Source organism: Ranitomeya variabilis, chromosome 2, assembly GCF_051348905.1.
Source record: "Ranitomeya variabilis isolate aRanVar5 chromosome 2, aRanVar5.hap1, whole genome shotgun sequence".
NCBI classification, from domain to species: domain Eukaryota; kingdom Metazoa; phylum Chordata; class Amphibia; order Anura; family Dendrobatidae; genus Ranitomeya; species Ranitomeya variabilis.
The window spans coordinates 1,017,378,923-1,017,397,421 of NC_135233.1; positions in this window are offsets into that span (position 1 = coordinate 1,017,378,923).

An 18,499-nucleotide genomic window follows, 5' to 3' on the forward strand; every position below is an offset into this window, starting at 1 on the left:
TAGTGAATCCTGCGCTGAGCAGGGGGTTGGACATGATGACCCTGAAGGTCCTTTGCATCTCTAACATTCTCTGACAAATCACCCACTGATCACTGGAGCGGGACTATAACAACTTTCACACTTTCATGAACAGAATTGTATAGAATATTTAACTACTTCACAGAAAACAAATAAAAATGAACGTTGGGTTGTTCTAAAAATAGTAGTGTCTGCATTTGTCTTTACAAACTCAATATACTTTTTCCTGTGAATTTCTAATATTTAGTTGTTACCCACAGTTTTTAAGAACTGCTTCACATCTATATTTGCATAGTCAACCAACTTCTGGCACCTGTCAGCGGTTATTCCAGCCCAGGATGCTTGGACTACAGCCCACAATTTTTTGGCATTGCCTCAAATTACATTTTAACCCCTTCCCAATATGTGCTGTACTAGTACAGCTCTGCAGGAGCTACATTCCCACAAACGGCAAGTAATAGTATGGCGCACCAATGGCGCGGCCTCATACTGAGCGCCATAGCGATCGGGTGCTGTCACATACAGCTGACACCCTGCAGCAACGCCAACAATCGGTGCTAGCAGCAATCGCAGGCATTTAACCCCTCTGATGCCGCTGTCAGTAGCGACAGCAACATAGAGGGGCATCATGCAGGGAGAGGGCTCCCGGCGTGCTTCTATCAGGACAACGTGATGCGATCGCATTGTCCTGATGGTCTCCATGGAAGCCCCTGGCCTGGGAGCAGTCGCCGGCATGTTTCCTTTCCTGCCTGTCAGATCCTGATATGATAATCTGCAGCACAGAATGTCAGATTAGCGATCTGATGTAATACAGTGATGTCCCATCCTGGGACAATATAAAAAAGTAAAAACAAAAATATTAAAGTGTAAAAATGTGTTAAAAAAAAATCCCTAAATAAAGAAAAAATAAATAAATACATTTATTTATGTTAATAAAAAACAATAGTACACATAAAATTGTCCCACTAGTTAACCCCTTCAGTGAACACCGTAAAAATAAAAGGGCAAACAATGCTTTATCATACTGCCGAACAAAAGGTGCAATGAAACAGATGGATGTAAATAAAAATGGTACTGCTGAAAACGTTATCTTGTCCCGCAAAAAGCAAGCCACCATACAGCTTGATCAGCAAAAAAAAGTTATACCTCAGAATAATGCGATGCCAAAATAAATTTTTTTTTTTTCTATAAAATAGTTTTTGTGCAAAAGCACAATAACATAAAAAACTATAGAAATTGGGTATCGCTGTAATCGTACTGACCCGAAAAATAAGGGCATGTTTCCACGGTCCGTAAACGCTGAGAATTGGACGCTGTGTACAGCCACATCATCCAATCCACAGCGGCCAGATGTTGCAGCATAGTGGATGGGATTTTCTGAAATCCCATCTCCACCATGTGTGCAGGGACACCCGAGAATTCCCTGAGTATACGCACATGCGGTGCGTCTTTAAAGACCGCAACATGTCAATTTATCTTATGGAGACGCTCCAGTCTCCGCAAGATAAATATCACCGTCCAATGTATAGGATGCGGGGATTCCGCATGGTTCAATGAACACATGCGGAATCACCGCGCGTACAAAAGCCGGCAGCACTTTAGACAGAGCAGACGTGCAGTGTCCAATGCGCTGCCTAATACGGACCGTGGAAACATACCCTAAAACTGCCTTATTAATTTTACCACATGTGGAACAGTATAAAAAAAAAAAGCAATACCTGACTTACTGGTTTTTGTTCATTCGGTCTACCAAAAGTCAGAATAAAAAAAGCGATCAAAAAATGTCATGTAACCAAAAATGGTGCCAATAAAAATGTCCGCCTGTCCCACAAAAAAAAACAAGCGATAACATGACTCTGTTGGCCGAAATATGGAAAAATTATAGCTCTCAAAATGTGGTGATGCAAAACCTAGTTTTTGCAATAAAAAGCATCTTTTAGTGTGTGACAGCAGCCAAACATAGAAAAAAATATAAATCTGGTATCGCCCCTGACCCGAAGAATAAAGTCGCCTAATCACTTATACCGCACGAGGAACGGCGTAAGAAAAATTAATAAAACCAATTCTTCACATGCTGTTGATTTTTTCATTCTGTTTCCCAAAGATCGCAGTAAGGTTCGGCACACATTTATCCTGTGCTCTGCACTGAGCGCTTACATCGGGGTTTCCATGTAAATCTCTGAAATACGTTATTCAGAAAGAACCCCGGCGGAAGATTCCCTATAATGAGGCAGATGGAGGCACTGTGGACGCCATCTGACCTGTCATCCGGTGTGTTCGTCTTTTTAGGATTGAATAAATTGCTGCCAGCCGCAGTTTTGTGTAATTCTGAAAAGGACATCTCTGAACAGAGGCCAGAAGGAGTTAAGCGGATATGTTCGGGTTCCCTCTTATTCGGCAAGCTATAGCGCTTACCGAATAAGCTGCAGAGGGAGCCCGGATGTATGGATCTCACCAGCTGATCGGCGCCGTAACTGCATGTGTCGCGGCTGTGTCACTGTCACAGAACATGCATGGAGAGCTTGTTGCGTTCCCGTGCAGTCTGCGGGCGTGTCAGAACTACGCATCCACATAAATCCGCATGTCCTGCGTACCCAATGTTAAAGATAGGTACGCAAGACACATGCAGAAGTAGGCGGACCTAAACGAAAGAAGTGCAGAAGTGGGCGGAGCTTCATGGAGGAAGTCCACAGCCGTCCGCAAAGCCCCGGTACGCAAGTGTGAACGTAACCTTTGTAAGGAGACAAAGTTCAGCTCTGCTTTTCAGTGTTAGTTACTTGTCTCATACTGGTAACTCAACCATTTATTTAGAATAATCTCTGGATAAAAGGTTTAGTTTTTTTTGTGTAAAAATGCATAATTGGGTCATACTTCTAGGCATCAATATCAAACAGAAAATTGGACACACCACTTCTTAAAATAAGTTTGAGAAGCCTATGTAGTATATGCGGACTCTGCCAATGTTTCAATTTACTAATCTATATAAAATAACGAGATGAAAAAAATCTGTTTTTGATGGAAACTTTAATTCTTGCACGTCCCTTAACAGAGCAATAATTTTGGAATACCTTTTAAAGGGGATATCTGTGACTTCTGCCTGTTGTGCCCAGCACCGGTCCCTGACCGCTCCTGTCAGAGGTTCAGCTGCTCCCTGTCAACAGAGCAGCAGATTCTCTTCCAGAACTACTGATGTCACACTGATTGACAGCCAGCTTCCCCCAGTTGGGCAGCAGAGAGCCGCCTGCCAGTCAGCATGACACCAATAATCCTGCCCTGTCAACAGAAAGAAACTGCTGCTCTGTTAACAGAAGTCTGTGACGGTGAACGGGGCCGGGCACAACACGCAAGTAGGTAGCAACTACCTGCTTGTTGGTGCTTTGGCCCCTTTTTTTTTTTTTTTTTTTAAACCCTTTCACTACATATGGCGTGTATATATACATCATAAGTCGCCTCCAATTTTTGATGTGGGCTCTGGCACTGAGCTTTTATGTGCTGGAAAAGATACGGGCTGATTTGATCAGCTGACATGTGCCCCTAATAGCTGTGGGTGGAATCGCGATCCACCCGCGGCTGTTAACATATTAAATGTCGCTGTCACTCTGACAGGGGCATTTAACGTGCAAGCGCAGGAAACTCGTCACAGGGGCGCTGATGACAACCCGGCTATGTGTAGCACAACTGATCAGAAGATCGCAGCTTTAGAAGTCTCCTAAGACGACTATTGAAGCAAGTAAAAAGTATACAAAGTTTTTTTTTTTTTTTTAAATATAAAAGTTCAAATCATCCGTGAAGAATCCATACCTCACCACCCCACCTGATGTCACTATTACGTCAGAAAGATCGTTTAGTGCAGTCTCCCCACTTGCACCAACATGATGGTCCGCATCCCATGAGAAATGTAAGGTCAGCTTGGTACAGATTTACACAGACACCCCTGTCCGCACAGCCCGAGGGAGACACGGGGAGTGAGAGAATGTGGCCACGCAATCACTGATGTGGCACCCCACTCTCGCCCACAACCGAGAGAGGCCTCTTTCACTAGCACCAGTGAAACAGCACTTGGTCAGCCCAGTAGGATTGCCACCAGTTCCTCCTTAGGTATAATCCCGTTAACGAACTAGAAGCCAGCCCTGGTAGCATGGAAAGTTAAGCTGATAATATGGACGGGTGGACTGAGATGAAAGAGTAGCCCAAGGTTAAATTATATATTTAATCGCCTTAAGAGCACACTAGACAATGCACTATATACATGATGGTTATACATATACTATGGTCAGATATGCAAATACAGGTAAAGTGCAAAAGATATAAGCAAATGAATCATGTCGATTACCAGTTCGATGATCGACCGTATGTACGCTGGGCCGCAAGGTGCATAGGCTGCCAACTGGTTCCTAGTTCCTTCACAGCACGTTGCTTGATGAAGGCTCCCACTTTTGAAGTGAACAGTAAGCATAACAGAGAGAGCACATCACCTTACACAAGTCTTTATTAAACAGTTTTCTGTCCCCGGGAGGGTGCTTATCCTCCTTCCCTGGAGATTTGTAGCTATATCTCCCAAAACCTTGTAAGATCATATCTTCCCAACGGAAGGCCGTAGGGTGGCGGTTCTGGTGCCATCAGATCCAAAGGAGCCCCTGTTACACTTGTAGACCAAATATGGCATTGCTGGCTGGCTCCTACTAGCCATTCTATGTATCTCCCCAACCTGGGGTACTAGAACAGATCAAGAACTGGAAGGTGTTTGGCTTGTTTCAGAGATCTTGAAAATGTGACTAGTGTGTGGCTAGGACCTACGATAAGTCCATAGTCTCCTTATGAAATCATAGCAGACTGAACAAAGCAATTAGACTGCATGGTATCAACAGGGGGTCTTTCTGTATGATCTTGAATACTAGCTAGGTGGTGTGGCTGTGAATTTCTTCTCTGAAGCTGGATCCAAGTGGTAACATCTCCTTGCACACAGTGACATGTTAAGCATGCCGAGATGAGCCTTTGAGCCGCAATGCTCCTCTGGGAAATATGCAAATTGTCTCTTCAGAGATGAAGAGGACTAGAACTCTGGTGCCACCTATAGGAAGTCGCAATCCTTAAAGCCAATGTCTACCCTTTAATGAGCCTTTAATGAGAACTCCCTGCTGAGCCAGGTGTCCTGTTACAGCTATATATGATTCAGGAGGATTGTAGACTGCCATTAAATCCCCCCTTCCTTCACAACCTCCATTTTGACCCGTTCCAAATGAAAAAAAATGCTTAGGCTGGTGCTTGTCTGCTGCGCAGCCCTTGCCGCCAAAAAGAACAGGAAGGTCCAGAAGTTCTGCTCTCTAGACCTAGGAGAGAACCCTCACATGGTGGACGCCTTCAGGATGAACTGGACCCTAAGGCTACTCTATGCGTCCCCCCCCCCTCCCCTGTTGTGTCTCATCCAGTCAGTTCTGAGAAAGATCAGGGAAGACGAGGCGAGTTATCCTTAAGGCTCCCTTTTGGCCAAAGAGGCCATGTTTTTTTGGCTGAGAGCAATGTCAATCTGAGATCCGTGAGTTCTCCCAGAAGACCAGGATCTTCTGTCCGAGGGGTCTTCTCTCCATCCTCAGGTGTCCGGGCTGCATTTAGCAGCCTGGAACTTGTGAGGTCGATTTTAGAAAACAAAGGGGTTGTCGACTAGGTTCGTTTCTACCTTACTTAGTAGTAGAAAATTGGTAACCACAAAAAACTACGGCAGGACCTAGAAGAAATTCTTATCTGTATCGGGGGCAGATCCAGACAGAGAAAGATCTTTTAACATCTATACTGGGTTCCTTCAGAAGGGACTTGAACTCTGTCTCTCAGTCAGCACCCTTAAAGCCCTAGGGGCTCTTTACAATTATAACCTGTCAGGTAATAAGTGCATTGCTCGGTTTATCAAAGCATGTAGCAGGATTAGGTCAATCCCTTCCTGTAGAACCCCTCCCTGGGACTTAAATTTAGTCTTAACGGCATTGACAGAAAGCCCTTTTGAGCCCTTGCATTCCGCCTCAGATAGAATAGTCTCGCTAAAAACATCCCTGCTGATAGCCTTAACATTGACCCATAGCATAAGCAACATCCAGGTTTTGTCAGCAGATCCCCCGTACACTCAGGTTCTGAAGGATAGGGTAGTTCTGAAGTTAGACCCAGGATATCGCTCTAAGGTAGTTACAAAATTCCATAGGTCAAAGTAGATTATTTTACCATCTTTCTGTTCCAACCCTAGAAACACTAAAGAAAAAAATTACATAACTTAGATATTAGTAGAGAGAGTAGAGATGAGCGAATATTTCATTGTTCGGTTCGGATTACGATCGCCGATTTTGCAATATTTGCCAATTAATTTGTCGAATATTCGCTGAACATAGCCGAACATCATTACAGGCAATGGGAGGCAATAGAAAACGCATGCAAAACAGCTTATAACGGCCCCAAATGCTGCGAAAACACATCAAATGAGGGACAGACACCAGAAAGTGGCCTTAATTCAGCCGCATTACAAATTGTACATGGCACTGCAGCAATCAGCCAGGTATGAGGTATCGGAGTATGGGACAGCATTTACAGCTTTCAATTGAATGTCACAGTAAGACGAGGTGGGTGAGGGATCGTGTAGGCCTCTTGTGCTGGGAGCCCTGATACTACATGCAACACCTCTACCTGCTTTCATGCTGAGACACATTCAGATGGCACAAATACCAGTTTTGTAGACGCTCATTGTCAGAAAAATTTAAGGATAGTAATACTTGTAGTTGAGGACAAGGAGGTGGAGGACTGACAGTTTCCGAGGCCTACTGCCACAGGCAACACTGATTAAGGAGACCCAACCAGGAGTGTTCACATTTCCAAAAATTATTGCCAGACAATACCAAAGTGGCATCAACTTCACCACAGTATCTACTATATGATTGTCTAAGGGTCACTTCCGTCTGTCCTTCTGTCTGCCTGTCACGGATATTCATTGGTCGCGGCCTCTGTCTGTCATGGAAATCCAAGTTGCTGATTGGTCGCGGCAAAACGGCCATGACCAATCAGCGACGGGCACAGTCCGGCGGCAAAATGGCCGCTCCTTCCTCCCCGCAGTCAGTGCCCCCTCCATAATCCCCTCCAGTCAGCGCTCACACAGGGTTAATGGCAGTGGTAACGGACCGCGTTATGCCGCAGTGTAACGCACTTCGTTACCGCTGCTATTAACCCTGTGTGACCAACTTTTTACTATTGATGCTGCCTATGCGGCATCAATAGTTAAAAGATCTAATGTTAAAAATAATAAAATAAATAAAAAAAATCGTTATATACTCACCGTCCGTCGGCCCCCGGATCAGGAACAGGCCTTCCCTGTTCCTCGCAACGCTCCGTGACCGCTCCGCATTGCAGTCTCGCGAGATGATGACGTAGCTGTCTCGTGAGACCGCTACGTCATCATCTCGCGAGATCGCAATGCACTCTTGGGACCGGAGCGCGCAAGGAGCGTCGGTAACAGCTTTGCCTGGATCTGGGGCCAACGGAAGGTGAGTATAAATATTTTTTATTTTAATTATTTTTCTTAACAGGGATATGGTGCCCACATTGCTATATACTGCGTGGGCTATGCAATATACTATGTGGGCTGTGTTATATACTGCGTGGGCTATGCAATATAATACATGGGCTGTGCTATATACTACGTGGGCTGTGCAATGTAATACGTGAGCTGTGCAATGTACTACATGGGCTGTGCAATATACTACGTGGGCTGTGCAATGTAATACGTGAGCTGTGCAATGTACTACATGGGCTGTGCAATATACTACGTGGGCTGTGCAATGTAATACGTGGGCTGTGCTATATACTGCGTGGGCTGTGTTATATACTACGTGGGCTATGCAATATAATACATGGGCTGTGCAATATACTACGTGGGCTGTGCAATGTAATACGTGAGCTGTGCAATGTAATACGTGGGCTGTGCAATGTACTACGTGGGCTGCTATATACTCCGTGGGCTGTGCAATGTACTGCGTGGGCTGTGCAATGTACTGCGTGGGCTGTGCAATGTACTGCGTGGGCTGTGCAATGTACTGCGTGGGCTGTGCAATGTACTGCGTGGGCTGTGCAATGTACTGCGTGGGCTGTGCAATGTACTGCGTGGGCTGTGCAATGTACTGCGTGGGCTGTGCTATATACTACGTGGGCTGTGCAATATACTACGTGGGCTGTGCAATATACTACGTGGGCTGTGCAATATACTACGTGGGCTGTGCAATATAATATGTGGGCTGTGCTATATACTACGTGGGCTGCTATATACTACGTGGGCTGCTATATACTACGTGGGCTGCTATATACTACGTGGGCTGTGCAATGTACTACGTGGGCTTTGCATTGTACTGCGTGGGCTGTGCAATGTACTATGTGGGCTGTGCAATGTACTGCGTGGGCTGTGCAATATACTACGTGGGCTGTGCAATATACTACGTGGGCTGTGCAATATACTACGCGGGCTGTGTTATACACTACGCGGGCTGTGTTATACACTACGTGGGCTGTGTTATACACTACGTGGGCTGTGCTATATACTCCGTGGGCTGTGCAATATACTCCGTGGGCTGTGCAATATACTACGTGGCTGTGCAATATACTACGTGGCCTGTTATATACTACATGGCCGGCCGCGAACAATCAGCGATAGGCGCAGTCCGGCTGCGAATTGGCGCGGGATTTGAACCACGCTTCACGAATTGGTTGCGACCGGACGAATCCTGTGTATTCAATGTATTATTCTAAAATCTTCATAAATAAACTACATACTTATTTTAGAATACCCAATGCGTTAGAATCGGGCTGCCATCTAGTAGATATAATAATAGGGGCCGACAAGTCTTCCACTACACTCAGTCCAGCAGATGGACACCCAACCAGGAGCGTTCACATTTTAAAAAATGAGGGCCTTACACCACAGAAGTGGAATAACTGTCACGTGAATAGAAATAGTATAATTGGGACCGACACGTGTTCCACTACAGCTAACCCAGCAGATGTAGACCAACCAAGACTGTTCACATTTCCACAAATTTGTGTTAACATCATCAGCCACAGCAGGCACAGAAGAGACACTAAAGATATCACAGAGTGCAGTTACGTGACATTAACCCCTTCATGACCTTGGGATTTTCCGTTTTTCCGTGTTCTTTTTTCACTCCCCTCCTTCCCAGAGCCATAACTTTTTTATTTTTCTGTCAATATGGCCATGTGAGGGCTTATTTTTTGTGGGACGAGTTGCACTTTTGAACGACATCATTGGTTTTACCATGTCGTGTACTAGAAAACGGGAAAAAAATTCCAAGTGAGGTGAAATTGCAAAAAAAGTGCAATCCCACACTTGTTTTTTGTTTGGCTTTTTTGCTAGGTTCACTAAATGCTAAAACTGACCTGCCATTATGATTCTCCAGGTCATTACGAGTTCATAGACATCAAACATGTCTAAGTTCTCTTTTATCTAAGTAGTGAAAAAAAATTCCAAACTTTGCTTATAAAAAAAATAAAAATTGCGCCATTTTCCGATACCCGTAGTGTCTTCATTTTTGATCTGGAGTCTGTTGAGGGCTTATTTTTTGCGCGCCGAGCTGACGTTTTTAATGTCACCATTTCGGAGCAGATACGTTCTTTTGATCGCCCGTTATTGCATTTTAATGCAATGTCGAGGCAACCAAAAAAAGTAATTCTTTTTTTTTTTTCTCGCTATGCCATTTAGCGATCAGCTTAATGCTTTTTTTTTAATTGATAGATCGGGCGATTCTGAACGCGGCGATACCAAATATGTGTAGGTTTGATTTTTTTTTATTGATTTATTTTGAATGGGGCGAAAGGGGGGTGATTTAAACTTTTATATATTTTTTTTTTTTTTCACTTTTTTTTACTATTTTTTTTTTTTACTTTTTCCATGCTTCAATAGCCTCCATAGGAGGCTAGAAGCTGGCACAACGCGATCGGCTCAGCTACATAGCAGCAGAAATGCAGGTGTGCTATGAGCGCTGACCACAGGGTGGCGCTCACAGCTACCGGGGATCAGTAACCATAGAGGTCTCAAGGACCTCCTATGGTTACTATACAGAAACATCGCTGACCCCCGATCATGTGACGGGGTGAGCGATGCGCTGATTTCCGGCCGCCCGGCCGGAAGCGCTGGTTAAATGCCGCTGTCAGCGGCATTTAACTAGTTAATAGGCGCAGGCGGATCGTGATTCTGCCTGCGCCTATTGCGGGCACATGTCAGCTGTTCAAAACAGCTGACATGTCCCGGCTTTGATGCGGGCTCACCGCCGGAGCCCGCATCAAAGTGGGGGTTCTGACCTCGGACATACTATCCCGTCCGAGGTCAGAAAGGGGTTAATGCATCACACTAAAAAAATACAATATCACCTAGTCTGTACAGACTGCGATTGGGGTGCAAAAGTCCTTGGAGATCCATGACTTGTTCATCTTGATGAAAGTTAGGTGGTCTACACTTTCAGGGGAGTCGGCTGCACTTATCCATCAGGCTACCACCAGCAGCACTGAAGACACGTTCTGAGAGAACGCTGGCTGCCGGGCACGATAAAACCTCCAAGGCGTGAGAGGCGAGCTCAGGCCACTCATTCATTTTGGAAGACCAAAATGTGAAAGGGTCCAAACCCTCCCTGATGGTATTGATATTCAGTTCTAGATACTCCTGCACCATCCTCTCTACTCGTTCACCACATGTCAGACTTGGACTCTGTTGTGCTGATGCATGAGCTGGTCTAAAAAACTGTCAAAGGACTCACAGAAATTGCTTCTTCTACTTCTACCACTGCTGCTGCTAATGTTTTGGAGTTGACGAATTGACATGCCGGAGGTTGGAAGTCTACAGCTGCAATGCGAACTGTGTGCTTCACTGCTGTCTTGGGGAAAAGCTCTCTTAAGGTTGTGTAAGGCTATGTGCACACGTTGCGGATTTTCCCGCTGATCCGCACCCATAGACTTGCATTGAGTCGGGCACATCCGCAGCAAAACCGTAGATGTAAAAAAAGATCTGCGGTTTTGCTGAGGATCGGGAGGAGTGTGGCCGGGGTCTGCGGGCTGTCCGTGGGTGTGCGGGCCAGTCGGGGGGTCTACCGGGCCTGTCGGGAGTGTGCCGGGGCTGTCGGGGATCTGTGCGGGGCTGTCTTTGTGTGTGTGTGTGCGTGCGTGCGTGCGTGCGTGCAGGCATCATCTGATGGGACTACAAGTCCCATTGGGCTCTGCCTGCTATAGTGACAGTGATTGACACATTAGCCAATGATGGGACAGTAGTAGTCCCATCATCCGGCTAATGTGTTGAATGTAAAAAAAATCCCCAAAACACATACATACAACAGACAGTAATAATCTTTATTTTTATATAGTGCTAACATATTCCGCAGCGCTTTACAGATTTGCACACATTATCATCACTGTCCCCGATGGGGCTCACAATCTAAATTCCCTATCAGTATGTCTTTGGAATGTGGGAGGAAACCAGAGGAAACCCACGCAAACACGGAGAGAACATACAAACTCCTTGCAGATGTTGTCCAAGGTGGGATTAGAACCCAGGACTCCAGCGCTGCAAGGCTGCAGTGCTAACCACTGAGCCACCGTGCTGCCCCTGTACATACAACAGATGACATACAGAACATACTGCATACAACAGAACATACAGCACATACAACAGTACATACAAGATATGACATACAGTACATTCAACAGTACATACAACATATGACACAGTGCATACAACAGTACATAGAACATACAACATATGACACAGTACATACAACATACAGTACATACAACATACACAAACATCACAAGAAGGCAGTTAGATGCTCCCATAAAATGTATACGTTTAACCAATAAAACATACTGTATATCAAAACAGAGGACAGATAAGTGGACAACAATGAGGGGCAGTTAAGCACTATGTGGCAGTGCAAGTTGCTCAAGGACTCCAAGGCCCCATCACTGCACAACCATACCAATGAATATAGTAAATGAACGACCAATGGCCATATCAAATAAAAAGGATCAATATCCATATGTATAGAAACAAAGTAACATCGCCACAAATCATGGCCACATCACCTAAATATGCAACAGTATTACCTGGTATGTGTTACAGCGGGAGGCCAGGAGTCCACCCCGACGCGCGTTTCAGAGCGTAAAGCTCCTTCCTCAGGGGGCGATGTAAAATGTTTGTGACTACTCTATCAGTACAAACATACAGTACATACAACTAGTGTTGAGCATTCCGATGCTGCAAGTATCGGGTATCGGCCGATACTTGCTGTATCGGAATTCCGATACCGGGATTCCGATACTCTTGTGGTATCGGGACAACATTAATGTTAAAATGTGTAAAATAGAGAATTAAAATAAAAAATATCGCTATACTCACCTGTCCGACGCAGCCGGGACCTCAGCGCAGGAACCGGCAGCGTTGTTTGTTTAAAATTCCCGCTTTTACATGGTTACGCGAAGTCCCGGCTTGTGATTGGTCAGGGCGGCCATGTTGCCGGGCCGCGGACCAATCACAGCAAGCCGTGACGAAAATACGTCACGGCTTGCTGTGATTGGTCCGCGTCCCGGCAACATGGCCGCCATTAACCAATCACAAGCCGTGACGTCACGGGAGGCTGGAAACGCGCTCATTTTAAAAAGGGCGCGTGTCCAGCCTCCCGTGACGTCACGGCTTGTGATTGGTTGCGTCGCGGTCAACCAATCACAAGCCGGGAGGCTGGACACGCGCCCATTTCAAAATGAGCGCGTCCAGCCTCCCGGCTTGTGATTGGTTGATCGCGGCGCAACCAATCACAAGCCGTGACGTCACGGGAGGCTGGACACGCGCCCATTTCAAAATGAGCGCGTCCAGCCTCCCGGCTTGTGATTGGTTGATCGCGGCGCAACCAATCACAAGCCGTGACGTCACGGGAGGCTGGACACGCGCCCATTTTAAAATGAGCGCGTGTCCAGCCTCCCGTGACGTCCCGGCTTGTGATTGGTCAGGGCGGCCATATTGCCGGGACGCGGACCAATCACAGCAAGCCGTGACGTAATTTCGTCACGGCTTGCTGTGATTGGTCCGCGTCCCGGCAACATGGCCGACCTGACCAATCACAAGCCGGGAATTCACGTAACCAAGTAATAGCGCGATTTTTAAACAAACAACGCTGCCGGTTCCCTCGCTGAAGTCCCGGCTGCGTCGGACAGGTGAGTATAGCGATATTTTTTATTTTAATTCTTTCTTTTACACATTTATATGGTTCCCAGGGCCTGAAGGAGAGTTTCCTCTCCTTCAGACCCTGGGAACCATCAGGGATACCGTCCGATACATGAGTCCCATTGACTTGTATTGGTATCGGGTATCGGTATCGGATTGGATTCCGATACTGTGACGGTATCGGCCGATACTTTCCGATACCGATACTTTCAAGTATCGGACGGTATCGCTCAACACTACATACAACACATACATATAGACATACAATACACAACGCATACTGTACATACAACAGAGTACATAACCACCATCACTTTGATACCGGAAGCCATTGCTCACCTGTAAGAAATATTAAAATAATTAACAAACAATGTACTCCCTGATCCGCAGAAATCCAATTAATAGGAGTGTCCCATGACGATCTCCCATGGAGAGCAGCCACATCAGCTGATGCGACCGCTCTCCATGGGCTCCAGGATGCAATGACGGCAGGTATCCTTCTGCACTGTATCCCTCCGCCTCTGTGAGAAATAGTCCCTACTCTCACTTGTGGCACTGCTGTGTGGGAAAATTCCCACCCAGCTTTGCCATAAAGTGAGACCAATGAACTCAGGTAACCTCTTTAGTGATGCACTGCAGGAGCCATTGTCTCCTGTCAGTGTGTCACTGGATGCCCTATAGAGCAGTGACATCACCCGATATCACTGTTCTATAGGGGAGATCGTCGTGGGACACTCATTATTAATTGGACTACGGCAGAAAGGTAGTATACGGTTGGTTTATTATTTTTAATTTTTTGCAGGCGATCGAGTATGGTAAGTATGGTGAAATTAAGAATATTAAAATACTTTTTTTCTGGCGGTCTTTTTTTTTTTTTTTTTTTTTATAACTCTTTCACTACTATAGGATTAGTAATGGATAGACGTCTTATTGATGCCTCTCCATTACTAACCGGGCTTAATGTCACCTTACATTAACAAGGGTGACATTAACCCCTTATTACCCCATATCCCACCGCTACAGGGGAGTGGGAAGAGAGAGGCTAAGTGCCGGAATTGACGCATCTTACAGATGCGCCGTGGCTGGGGGGCTGGTATTTGTAGCCGGGGGGGGGGGGGGGGGCAAATATCCATGGCCCCTCTCTAGGCTATGAATATCAGCCCGCAGTTGTCTGCGTAGCCTTTCTGGCTATAAAATATAGGGGGACCCCACTTAATTTTTTTGGGGGGTCCCCCTATTTTAATAGCCAGTAAAGGCTACGCAGACAGCTGCGGGCTGATATTCATAGCAGGCTACAAATATTGGCCCCCAGCCGTCGGCTTTCCCCCTCTGGTGCAGAAAATCGCACGGGAGCCTACACCATTTTTTTTCCGTTATTTTTTTAATTAAACATGTTCATTAATCAACATCGGCCTTGCTATTATATATCTATGGATCTATCTATAGATATAACTATGGATATATCTATCTATAGATATATTTATACATAGATATATCTATAGTTACATACAGTAGATATATGCATCCATATATCTATCTGGCTACTTTCACACATCAGGTTTTTGCCTTCAGGCACAATCCGGCGAGTTTTGAAAAAAACAGATCTGTCTTTTTCCGCTGGATCCGTTTTTTCTCATTGAGATGTCTCATGGCCACACATTTTATCCGTTTTTTGCCGGATCCATCAAAAAAGCTGTTTCCGGCGGACGAAGATAACGTACAGAGGAACGTTTTTTCTGTCTGGCAAAAAAACGCCCGGCGACTAATCCGGCGAAAGACGTATGAAACTGAGATGTGAAATGATGAATCCGGCCTTCGAATCCGGTTTTTCATGCATTTTCCCATTCAAATCGTGCACATTTTCTGTTCTCTCTCAAAAAAAAACCCGGATCAGTTGTATCAGTTTTTCACAATTTGCAACGGATCCGTTTTTTCAAAAATTCGCCGGATCCTGCCTGACAGAAAAAAACTGATGTGTCAAAGTAGCCTAACTATCCATATATCTATCTACATCTATCCATAGATATATCTATCCATACATATATCTATAGATAGATACATAGATATGGGATAGATATTAGATAGATAGAAGGAATTAGACAGATAGATATATCTATTCATATCTTTCTATCTCATTCCATCTATAGACAAAAAAAACAGCAGTATATGTACATGAATCTAGGCCATGTGAAAACACAGACAAATATTAAATATGAATTATACTTCAAAAATATTTTTTTACAAATATTTTTCAAAATTTTTTTCATAAAACTTACAGTAATGAAGATTCTTAGCGCATAAATTGGCCAATTCATGTGTGCCCATCAACCACGGCAAGGTGATCTTCCTCTGATGGGTCCTACTCTACCGTACATGCCACTCTTGGGCCACCAGCCTACAACTATGGACAAAACATGTCACTCTGGGCTAAACCTACAATTTATGGGCAGGTAAAGCTGATTACCGCCACCTGCGGAAAGGTCAATGGGAGGAGTGCAAGATCAGTATGGATGCAGCCACATCCAATAACTAAATAGAGAAAAAAAATAGAGAAAAAAAGAGAAAAAATAGAGAAAAAATTCCATCTATAGATATATCTATGGATAGATGTAGATATATGAATAGTTGGAGAGATATATGGATAGATATATACAGTATATCTATCCATATATCTATCTACATCTATCCATAGATATATCTATCGATAGATATATCTATCTCATTCCTTCTATCTATCCCATTCCTTCTATCGATAGAAGGAATGAGATAGATAGATATAATAGATAGAAGGAATGAGCTAGATAGATGACAGATCTATAGATAGATAATATCTATCGATCTATGTATATATCTATCTATAGATTTATATATCATCTATCTCATTCCTTCTCTCTATCTATCCCATTCCTTCCATCTATCTATCTATAGAAGGAATGAGATAGAAGATAATATAACAGATGATATAATGGATAGAATGAATGAGAGATAGATAATAGATAGAATAGACAGAAGGAATTAGATAGATGATATAGTTACATAGTTACATAGTTAGTAAGGCCGAAAAAAGACATTTGTCCATCCAGTTCAGCCTATATTCCTATATTCCATCATAATAAATCCCCAGATCTACATCCTTCTACAGAACCTAATAATTGTATGATACAATATTGTTCTGCTCCAGGAAGACATCCAGGCCTCTCTTGAACCCCTCGACTGAGTTCGCCATCACCACCTCCTCAGGCAAGCAATTCCAGATTCTCACTGCCCTAACAGTAAAGAATCCTCTTCTATTTTGGTGGAAAAACCTTCTCTCCTCCAGACGCAAAGAATGCCCCCTTGTGCCCGTCACCTTCCTTGGTATAAACAGATCCTCAGCGAGATATTTGTATTGTCCCCTTATATACTTATACATGGTTATTAGATCACCCCTCAGTCGTCTTTTTTCTAGACTAAATAATCCTAATTTCGCTAATCTATCTGGGTATTGTAGTTCTCCCATCCCCTTTATTAATTTTGTTGCCCTCCTTTGTACTCTCTCTAGTTCCATTATATCCTTCTTGAGCACCGGTGCCCAAAACTGGACACAGTACTCCATGTGCGGTCTAACTAGGGATTTGTACAGAGGCAGTATAATGCTCTCATCATGTGTATCCAGACCTCTTTTAATGCACCCCATGATCCTGTTTGCCTTGGCAGCTGCTGCCTGGCACTGGCTGCTCCAGGTAAGTTTATCATTAACTAGGATCCCCAAGTCCTTCTCCCTGTCAGATTTACCCAGTGGTTTCCCGTTCAGTGTGTAATGGTGATATTGATTCCTTCTTCCCATGTGTATAACCTTACATTTATCATTGTTAAACCTCATCTGCCACCTTTCAGCCCAAGTTTCCAACTTATCCAGATCCATCTGTAGCAGAATACTATCTTCTCTTGTATTAACTGCTTTACATAGTTTTGTATCATCTGCAAATATCAATATTTTACTGTGTAAACCTTCTACCAGATCATTAATGAATATGTTGAAGAGAACAGGCCCCAATACCGACCCCTGCGGTACCCCACTGGTCACAGCGACCCAGTTAGAGACTATACCATTTATAACCACCCTCTGCTTTCTATCACTAAGCCAGTTACTAACCCATTTACACACATTTTCCCCCAGACCCCGCATTCTCATTTTGTGTACCAACCTCTTGTGCGGCACAGTATCAAACGCTTTGGAAAAATCGAGATATACCACGTCCAATGACTCACCGTGGTCCAGCCTATAGCTTACCTCTTCATAAAAACTGATTAGATTGGTTTGACATGGGCGATTTCTCATAAACCCATGCTGATATGGAGTTAACTAGTTATTCTCATTGAGATAATCCAGAATAACATCCTTCAGAAACCCTTCAAATATTTTACCAACAGTAGAGGTTAGACTTACTGGCCTATAATTTCCAGGTTCACTTTTAGAGTCCTTTTTGAATATTGGCACCACATTTGCTATGCGCCAGTCCTGCGGAACAGACCCCGTCGCTATAGAGTCCCTAAAAATAAGAAATAATGGCTTATCTATTACATTACTTAGTTCTCTTAGTACTCGTGGGTGTATGCCATCCGGACCCGGAGATTTATCTATTTTAATCTTATTTAGCCAGTTTCGCACCTCTTCTTGGGTTAGATTGGTGACCCTTAATATAGGGTTTTCATTGTTTCTTGGGATTTCACCTAGCATTTCATTTTCCACCGTGAATACCGTGGAGAAGAAGGTGTTTAATATGTTAGCCTTTTCCTCGTCATCTACAACCATTCTTTCCTCACTATTTTTTAAGGGGCCTACATTTTCAGTTTTTATTCTTTTACTATTGATATAGTTGAAGAACAGTTTGGGATTAGTTTTACTCTCCTTAGCAATGTGCTTCTCTGTTTCCTTTTTGGCAGCTTTAATTAGTTTTTTAGATAAAGTATTTTTCTCCCTATAGTTTTTTAGAGCTTCAATGGTGCCATCCTGCTTTAGTAGTGCAAATGCTTTCTTTTTACTGTTAATTGCCTGTCTTACTTCTTTGTTTAGCCACATTGGGTTTTTCCTATTTCTAGTCCTTTTATTCCCACACGGTATAAACCGCTTACAGTGCCTATTTAGGATGTTCTTAAACATTTTCCATTTATTATCTGTATTCTTATTTCTGAGGATATTGTCCCAGTCTACCAGATTAAGGGCATCTCGAAGCTGGTCAAACCTTGCCTTCCTAA